This window comes from Eumetopias jubatus, unplaced genomic scaffold, assembly GCF_037043125.1.
Source record: "Eumetopias jubatus isolate StellerSeaLion01/CBP00866 unplaced genomic scaffold, mEumJub1_p1.0 scaffold_1, whole genome shotgun sequence".
Classification (NCBI taxonomy): Eukaryota; Metazoa; Chordata; class Mammalia; order Carnivora; family Otariidae; genus Eumetopias; species Eumetopias jubatus.
The window spans coordinates 111296070-111304652 of record NW_028274807.1 but is presented as its reverse complement, the minus strand read 5'-3'; the positions used below and the strand labels follow the sequence as shown (position 1 = coordinate 111304652).

At 42.0% G+C, this 8583-nt stretch overlaps 1 long non-coding RNA gene across 1 annotated transcript; it reads right to left on the bottom strand.

Moving 5' to 3' along the window:
• Window positions 1-276: 276 nt before the first annotated feature.
• LOC114208984 (uncharacterized) lies at window positions 277-7680 on the bottom strand. Its single transcript, XR_003609209.1, has 3 exons — window positions 7554-7680; window positions 1125-1329; window positions 277-445 (listed from the first exon to the last, which is right to left on the bottom strand). It is a non-coding gene; the product is annotated as an uncharacterized LOC114208984 (long non-coding RNA).
• Between the last annotated feature and the right edge of the window lie 903 nt (window positions 7681-8583).

The window sequence follows — 8583 nt, the reverse complement described above, 5'->3', positions numbered from 1 at the left end:
TGCCCCGCCCACCTCTCAAAAATAAATAAATACATCTTTTTTAAAAATGAATTTTAAAAAATTGGTAGGAAGCCCTGGCATGGCTGGAGACCTGATACACGTGGGGTAAAGCCACGGGAGTCCCAGGGCGGGAAATATCCATCTTCTTTGTGGATGTTTTGATTGTTGTTGAATGCTAAGCCTAAGAGAGGAAAGCAAAGGTGGAAAGGGCAGTTCCCCTCCTTAAATACGCCCCCACCCCCAGCCCCTTCCTTTGCTTGTAGCACTTGGAAAAATGTGTTCACATTTTGCAGAACCACTTTTCTGTTTATCCCCCAAATTAGCTGTGAATTTTTTCCTGCCAACTTTAAGTCTTCATAGGCTTCTCGGTTCCGCTTGTCTTCTTGGATTAGATTCTCTTCAAGGCCAGGACCCCTGGAATCTCAGCTCCATTTCCGAGGTAATTCTGCAGGAAGGCAAGTTTGGCATGTCAGTTTTTAATATATGCTGTGGCAGTTGGGGGTTGGGGAGGGGAGAGAGAGCGAGAACACAATTCTATTAGCCTTGGAAATCCAACTGGAATTTCTGTTAGTTACATTTTGGAAACTTATTCATTATCCAGACATATGACAGACTCCAACGAAGAACTGATAGTTCATACAATAAACCTTGGAAAATGACCAAAACACAAAAATTCTCCTGGACAGCCAAGACTCCACGATGTTTCCCTGGGACTTTGATGATTTTTCAGGAGGGTGATAATTGAAGAACCAAAGAGGTTAAGTACGGATGTGAGCATCGAAGTTCTCTCTCACTTCCCTAAGCCTCCGAATAAAGCCTTGGGCTGGCAAAAGAATAGTGGTAGCAAGCCTGGCAAGGGGTTGGCAAGGACACAAAAGACTCCAAGGAGAACTTTAATTTCTAAACAATGAATGGTCACGGGGTTACACATAGACTTTCCAAGGGAAAGAAATGGAGTGTGAGATCCAGCTCGTCCTAGGTGAGTCCAGCTCAGGGGAGGCACCCAGGTTGGGTCTCACCTGTCATCAGGATAGGGGCCAATCAGTGGGGCAAGGCCAGGGAGGATTTGGGGGGGAGGTCATGGAAGCTTCCTATGGACTCTGCATTCAGGCCAACGTACTCACCAAGGCAGATGGCGCACATGAGGGAGGGCTTGGTGATATTTGCTCAGGTGGAAAGTGCAGGGCGTGGTGTTATCAACACTTCCTTTGACTGGGCAGTCATAATTCTTCTGAGATCACAGAATCTTGAGTGTCAGATAACTTGGTTGGGAAAAGCAAGGAGATACAGCTGCCCCAGATTTGGGAATGTCGTTAAGGGTCACCTTAGCTGCAATGTAAATACAGTATCAGGAAAATGTTCACTTGTACTCATTGTGCTATTAGTTGAGCACCAAAAGCACAACTATTTTGAGTAAACATTAAAGCCTCACGTGACTAACCTAGGGTGATTCTCTGACAATTTTTTTTCACCTTCATTACTTGCAGAATTTTCTTCAATAAAAAATTTTTTTACAATAAGGTTTTGTTTATATACAATTAACTGCCCCCTTTTCTGGTGTACAATTGTATAAATTTTTACAAATGTATAAAGTGATATAACCATCACCACAATCAGGATATAAAACAAGTCCCTCATCCTAAAAATGTCCTTGATTCTTCCCCTTTGGAGTCAAACCCTCCACCCATCCCCAGGCTCTGGCAACTCCATACTATAGTTTTGGCTTTTCTAGAGTGTCGTATAAATTGAATTACATATTATGTAACCTTTTGGTTCTGACTTCTTTCATTTAGCATAATGCATTTAAAAATCATTAATATTATGGGGTGCCTCAGTTGGTTAAGCGTCTGCCTTTGGCTCAGGTCATGATCACGGGGTCCTGGGATCTAGCCCTGCATCAGCTCCCTGCTCAGCCTGCTTCTCCCTCTCCCTCTCCCTCTGCCTCTGCTTGTGCTCTTTCTCTCAAAAAATTAAATAAAAAATCTTTAAAAATCATTAATACTATAGTTTCTAGTTGTTGGTGATTATAAATGATGCTTCCATAAACATTTGGGTATAGGTTTTTGTGGGAACTTGAGTTTTCATCTCTCTAGGGTTAATACCTAGGAGCGGGACTCCTAGTCCTATGGTTTGTGTATGTTTATTTCATGAGAATTGCCAAACTGGGGTGCCTGGGTGGCTCAGTCAGTTAAGCTCTTGATTTTGGCTCAGGCCATGATCTCAGGGTTGTGAGATCAAGCCCTGCATCGGGCCCCATCTCAGGCTCTGCGCTGGGCATGGAGCCTACTTAAGAGTCTCTTTCCCTCTCCCTCTACCCTTCCCCCTATCCCCCCATTCTCTCTCTCTCTTAAAAAGAAAGAAAGGAGGGAGGGAGGGAAGGAAGGAAGGAAGGAAGGAAGGAAGGAAGGAAGGAAGGAAGGAAGGAAGGAAGGAAGGAAGAAATTGCCAAACTTTTCCAGAGCAGCTACACCATTTCACATTCTTACCAGCAATGTATGAAAGTTCCAGTTGGTCCACCTCCTTGTCATCACTCGGAAGTGTCAATTTTGTTTTTATTTTTAGCCGTTCTAATAAGTGTATAGTTGTATCTCATTGTGGCTTTAATTTGCATTTCCCTAATGACAAAATATACTCTTGAGCATTTTTTCATATACTTATTTGCTATCTACATATCCTTTTTTTTGTGAATTATCTGTTCAAATCTTTTACTTTGTTTTATTGGGTTGTTTGTTTTCTTACTGTTTTTTAAGAATTCTTTAGAGGGGCACCTGGGTGGCTCCGTTAGTTGAGCGTCTGACTCTCGGTTTTGAGTCAGGTCATGATCTCAGGGTTTTGAGATCAAGCCCTGCATCAGGCGCTGCGCTCAGAGGGGAGTCTGCTTGAGATTCTCTCTCTCCCTCTGCCCCTCCCCCACTTATGCTTTTTCTCCCTCTCTCTCTCAAAATAAATAAATAAATCTTTTAAAAAAAAGAATTTTTTATATATTCTGGGTACAAGTTCTCTGATAGACATGTGATTTTTGAAAATTTTGTCCAGTCCATAACTTGTGTTTTCTCTTTTTTACAGAACAAAGTTTTAAATGTTCTTGAAGACCAATACATCAATTTTTTATGTGGGGGGCAGTCATGTTTTTGGTATTTCTTTCTAGAAACTCATTGCTTAGCCCAAGGTCATGAAGATTTTCACATGTTTTCTTCTAAAAGTTGTACAGTTTAACTCTTTACATTTCTATCCATGATCTGTTTTGAGTTAAAAAAAATTTTTTTTAGAACTTTTCAGAAGGGGTTACTTGTTCACTGAAACCAGCATGTCCATTTACATCTGCTCCCTGGTACGTATATAAGCTTACAGCTACAAAATAGCTTTATCAGAGGCATTTTCAGTATTCATGCTCTTTAATCAGTCAACAAATATTTATTAACCCTGGCATTTCCCTTTCATTAGTGCCTTCTAAAGCAATTTAGAACAATCCTGGGTGGACATCCTGTACTCCTAGTTCACATCTCTGTATTTCATTGTCCTCACAGTTATTCCCATGGAGCCAAAGCTATTTTCATTAGCAGCCCACTGACAGATATACATTCAAGAAGTTTGGAGTCCAAAGGCAAAAGTAATTGGCTTATATTCCTTCCCAGTAAAATTCCACTTATTCTCCTTGACAAAAAAAGAATTAAACTACACAAAGTGAAGAATAAAGGGAGGGAGTTGGTGGGACAATTCAAAGTTCCATAGTTCTGTGATCCTCTTCATCTTGACTACGTGGATATTAGCGTTTTATGTAGGGCTGAAAGGAGCTTGGAGGTCACCTCATCCCAACACTTCACCCAACCACTTAATCAAGCCAACAAATATCACTGAAAGCCTCCTATGAGCCAGAGGCCCAGTACATGCCAAATGAGAAAATCAAAGCCCAGCCAAGTGCAGGGAGCTGCCCATAGCCGGAGGCTTGTCCGGGGGGCACTAAATCATGGTTCTCACATCACTGTCCACCACAGCCTCCTCATGTTGCTGCACATCTTCCACAGGTCACAACACCCCGAAACTTCTCTCCTGGATTCTGTCCCAGCACCGTTGGTGAATGATAGGACATGTGTGTCTTTTGGTTTCTGGGAGTGGACTGTAGCTCAGGGACGTGGATTTTGGGAAAGAGACCGTGTTTGGGAAATGAGTTTAAAGAGAAGTTTTGCAAAGGAGGGCTGTGGCTTGGGAGATGAGGTAACTAGAAAGAAAAGGCCAGGGGCTGTGGTTTGGAAAAGAGAGTTCTAAGAAGGGAAACTATGATTTAGGGGCTTTTTGAGAGAAAGGTCTATGGTTATTGAGAGGGGAAGAGGAGAGAGGGCTGTGGTTTGGGGCAAGGGGTTAAAAGCAAAGTTAGAAGAGAGAAGAGTAGTTTTAAGGAGACGTCTATGGATTCAGGCCAAGATTTACTTATCTTAGACTCAGTTCACATATTAGACACATTTCAAAATTGTACCTCAAACAACAGTAGAGTTTTAAGGATATGCTGTGAGGGTTTTGGTTTTTTTTTTTTAAACAATAACTTGGAATGTTTCCTTCTTTAAAAGAGGCGTTTAGGTAACATTCTCGTGCATTAATGATGGTTGAAGAATGCCAAGGGTTTTGAGTTTTTCTCTTTCAAATGGGGCAGGATGGAAATCCTGCCTCTCTGAAGATAGCCACGAAGGGCAAAGCGGCCTGCATACTCTGAGAATGGGAATCCCACCAGTAAAACAACAGCCTAGCTGGGCACAGACAGGGGGCAGCCTGCACCTTGTTTATACATGGAACGAGGAAGAAATACCTGATCTTAGGTTTAGACTGTACCAAGCAGGATCTCAGAAATGGATTCATTCCAGAGCCTGCAAAAAAAAAACCAAGCCAGCCAAGTTGGGCCTTAAAAACTTTATCTAGATTCATGAGGACTGAGCCTGAGGGAAGCCCTAGGAAGACCTCCAGATTCTTTGGTGGAAAAGAAAATACTTAGAACTTCAGTCACTCGCGTAGGTGCTCCCACTGATTTGTTTAAGATGTTGTTATGGACTGAATGTTTATGTCCCCCTAAAATTCATATGTAGAAATCCCAACCCCCAAGGTGATGGTGTTAGGAGGTGGGGCTTATGGGTGTGATTTAGGTCATGAGGGTGGGGCTCTCATGAATGGGGTTAGTGCCCAGCAAGTCCCCACAGAGCTCTCTAGTTCTCTTTTTGCCATCTGAGGACACAATGAAAAGAGAGAAATCTAAAACCTTAAAGACAGCCCTCACCAGAACCCACCATCCTGGCCCCATGATCATGGACCTCCAGTCTCCAGAACTAGGAGAAAAAAGTTCTGTTGTTTATGAGCCAGCCAGTCTATGTTGTTGGTTTTTTTTTAATAGCATCCCTAACTGACTAAGACAGATGCCTATGGATAAACACATGTTCATAGCAGCTTTATTCATAATAGCCAAAATGTGGAAACAACCCAAATGTCCATCAATTAATAAATAAATCAACAAAATGTATTATAACTGTATAGCAGGATATTATTTGCCCATAAAAAGAAATGAAGTTCTGATATCTGCTACCAACTGAATGAACCTTGAAAATATTATGCTAAGTGAATGACACCAGACACAAAAGGCCACATACTGTATGATTCTGTTTATATAAAATGTCCAGAACAGACAAATCCATAAAGGCAGAAAGTAGATTAGTAGTTGTCAGCAACTGGGGGAAGAGGAGAGACTGCTAGTGAGTACAGAGTTTCTTTTTGGGGTGATGAAAATGTTCTGGAATTAGATACTGGTGCTGGGTGTACAACTTAGAGAATAGAATAAAAACCACTGCATTTCAGTCTTTTCAAAAATGAAAGGGCTCCCTGCTCTTGTTCAGGCCAGTCCATCCACTGATTTCCCTCTCCCCTTCTCTGCCTGTCTAATTTTTGGACCCCTTTGAATGCCACCCACCCCAGAAAACATTTCCGTCCTGTAAGAAGGATCCTCTCTATGCTAACTTTCTGTTGACATTTCTCTCTCACATCCCTCTACTTACTCCTGCAATATTATGGGTTTGTGTACTTATGGAGGCTTTATCTTGACTTGCCCTCTAAACCACTTCTATCACCATGCTTGCCCCGTGCCTGGCACATGATAGGAACTAAATAGAAATGGGCTCAAATAGGCATATGAAGCCATTCTTCGAACTCACCTTTCTACTGTCCCTGGTTATAGGGAGATCCTTGTTTCTTCCTTTAAGCCCTTACAACTTCTATTCCCATGGGAGCAGGGTGAGGGGTCTCAGCAACCAACATACCTATCCCCACTCGAGGCTTCCTTCAGCCTCTTGGATGACACAAAACCCCCTTTGACAGATGCTTGGGTCCTACGTTAACTCTGAAAATGGGGAGGTTTATTTTCTGTTATTTGAGAGCTAACATTAGGCCATGACACCAAGCCGCAGAGCATGACTCCTCTTTCTTCACAGATCTCACAGCTACTGGCCTCCACAGTAGCTGATGCACTTAAAGATGAGGGAAAAGTGCAGGCGTGCAGGAGTGGGGGAAGGGGTGGGCTTGGGGTTGCCAAGTGCCTGCAGCCAGCTCAGCTTGCCAAGCCTGTTAGAGATGTTCTTAGACAGGAGGGTACCTCTCCTACAAGCACAGGATCTGTGTATCCGTATTCCACAAGATCATTTCGTCAGCCTAGTTTACTTTTCTCATGTATTGGTTCTAACTTGGATCAAAAGGCTAAACCAAAAGGCCTGTAAATTATTTTGGCACAATTTATAAAGTTTGAATGTATAATCCCCTCATTATTGAAGCAAATTATTGCAAACTGAATCAGATATTGAGTGCTAAAGAACATTCTATATAAAGGAATTGTATGGTGAATCCATTTGTAAAATGAATGGTCACTTCCCAGCATATTTGTATATATATGGGGGTTTTGAGCATTGGATTTTCTTCCAAGGTGGTAAAACTTTTCTTAATAGATATGAGGTGGTCTTTGAAAAATTGCTTACTTCTTATTACAGAAGAAACAGATGTTCATATACCACATATGTTTTAAAACATAAAAGAAAATGCTTCTGAGAACTTGTTATGCCTCAATCATGGTAGCTACTCAATAACTAATGTTTAAATAAAAAAATAAAATGAAAAAGAAATCACTGATATTCCCATCTAGAGGTAACTACTATTAACTCTGTGGTGTCTATCTTTTCAGTCTTTTTCTGTGTGTATTTTGAGCATACTGCTGTTTTTATAAGGTGCTGTTTTCACTTCACAAGGCGTTCTGAACATTTTCCAGATCACTAGCTAGTTGCAAGGTACTCCCTTGTGCAGCTGGGTCAAATCTAACTGTATCTCAAATGCTGACCTACAGCCACCCTAGCCTGGGGAGAGGGGGGGACCACTCTGAGTTAAGCCCCTCCCTCTGGTGCCGGCATTACACATTACACTACATTAACGTGTTTCTGTCCCATCCCCCCATCCCAAAGTATTAAGTAAGATGAGAGAGAAAATGCAAAGCCCCGGCTAAAGGAACTGCTGGAGCCAGGCTGTGAGTACAGTACCTGGAAGCTGGGTGTGTCGTCTGTCACCTGTCATGCTCTACCTGCTGGGTGACATAGTTTTTTGTTGGTTTCTTTTTTTGTTTTGTTTTGTTTTGTCTTTTTCTAGCCCCAGAAGTTCCTTTCAGCCTCTGGCCGCAGGAGGAGCTGACAGCAGCTTGATTGGGCTTCTGCCAACCATGAGGAAAGAAAAAAACCCCACTCCAATTGTCCCTTATCACTGGGCCACAGATAAAGTGGTTTCCTCCCTCACTATGTGTCATGGATTACAGAGTCACGGTGTTGCCACTGAACTCTGTGACTGAGGGAGGACAGTGCTTTCCCAGGAGCATTAAATCTGCTTTGGGGGTCCTGCAAGGGGACTCAGAGCCTGCAGTACGCTAAGCAGCCGGCTGGGTTGTCTTTCCTGGTGTTATAGTATTAGGTGTATGGCTTAACGTGCATGCCATATGCACAGGAGGGGTGCAACTCAAAGCTAGCCTTCCAGGGTGATGTTAAAAATAGTTTATATTCCTAGATAAAGATACCAAAAGGAAACTACAATAGGTAGATGGATCCAGTCCATTCCTTTAGTATATTAAGGGCTAGGATTTCTTTAGGTTTGGGAATATAGTATAGTGATTGCCAATGGGAGTGCAAATGTGTTGGTTACTGCAATTTACTAGCTAAATGACTATGGGCAAGTTCCTTAACTTCTCTATTACTCAGGTTCCTCATCTGTATAATAAGGATAATAAATACAATACAATGAAGACATCAAAGGGGATGTCATCCAGATCGCATTATGCAATGTGTACAAGGACTTAGCTCAGTGCTCAGTTCACCATAATCACTCCGTGAATGTTAGCTATTTTTATTGTCATTGCAATTGAGCTTCTTGTCTTGTATAAAGGTAAGCGATGAGAGTCTTATCATGACCTGGGATTTAACCTCAGGGTCTATATCTTCTAGATAAAAACATGTAGACAACACTCAGTTAACCAGGGAATCATCCCAAAGATATATTTTTCTCACAGTACCTCCATTTTTAGGA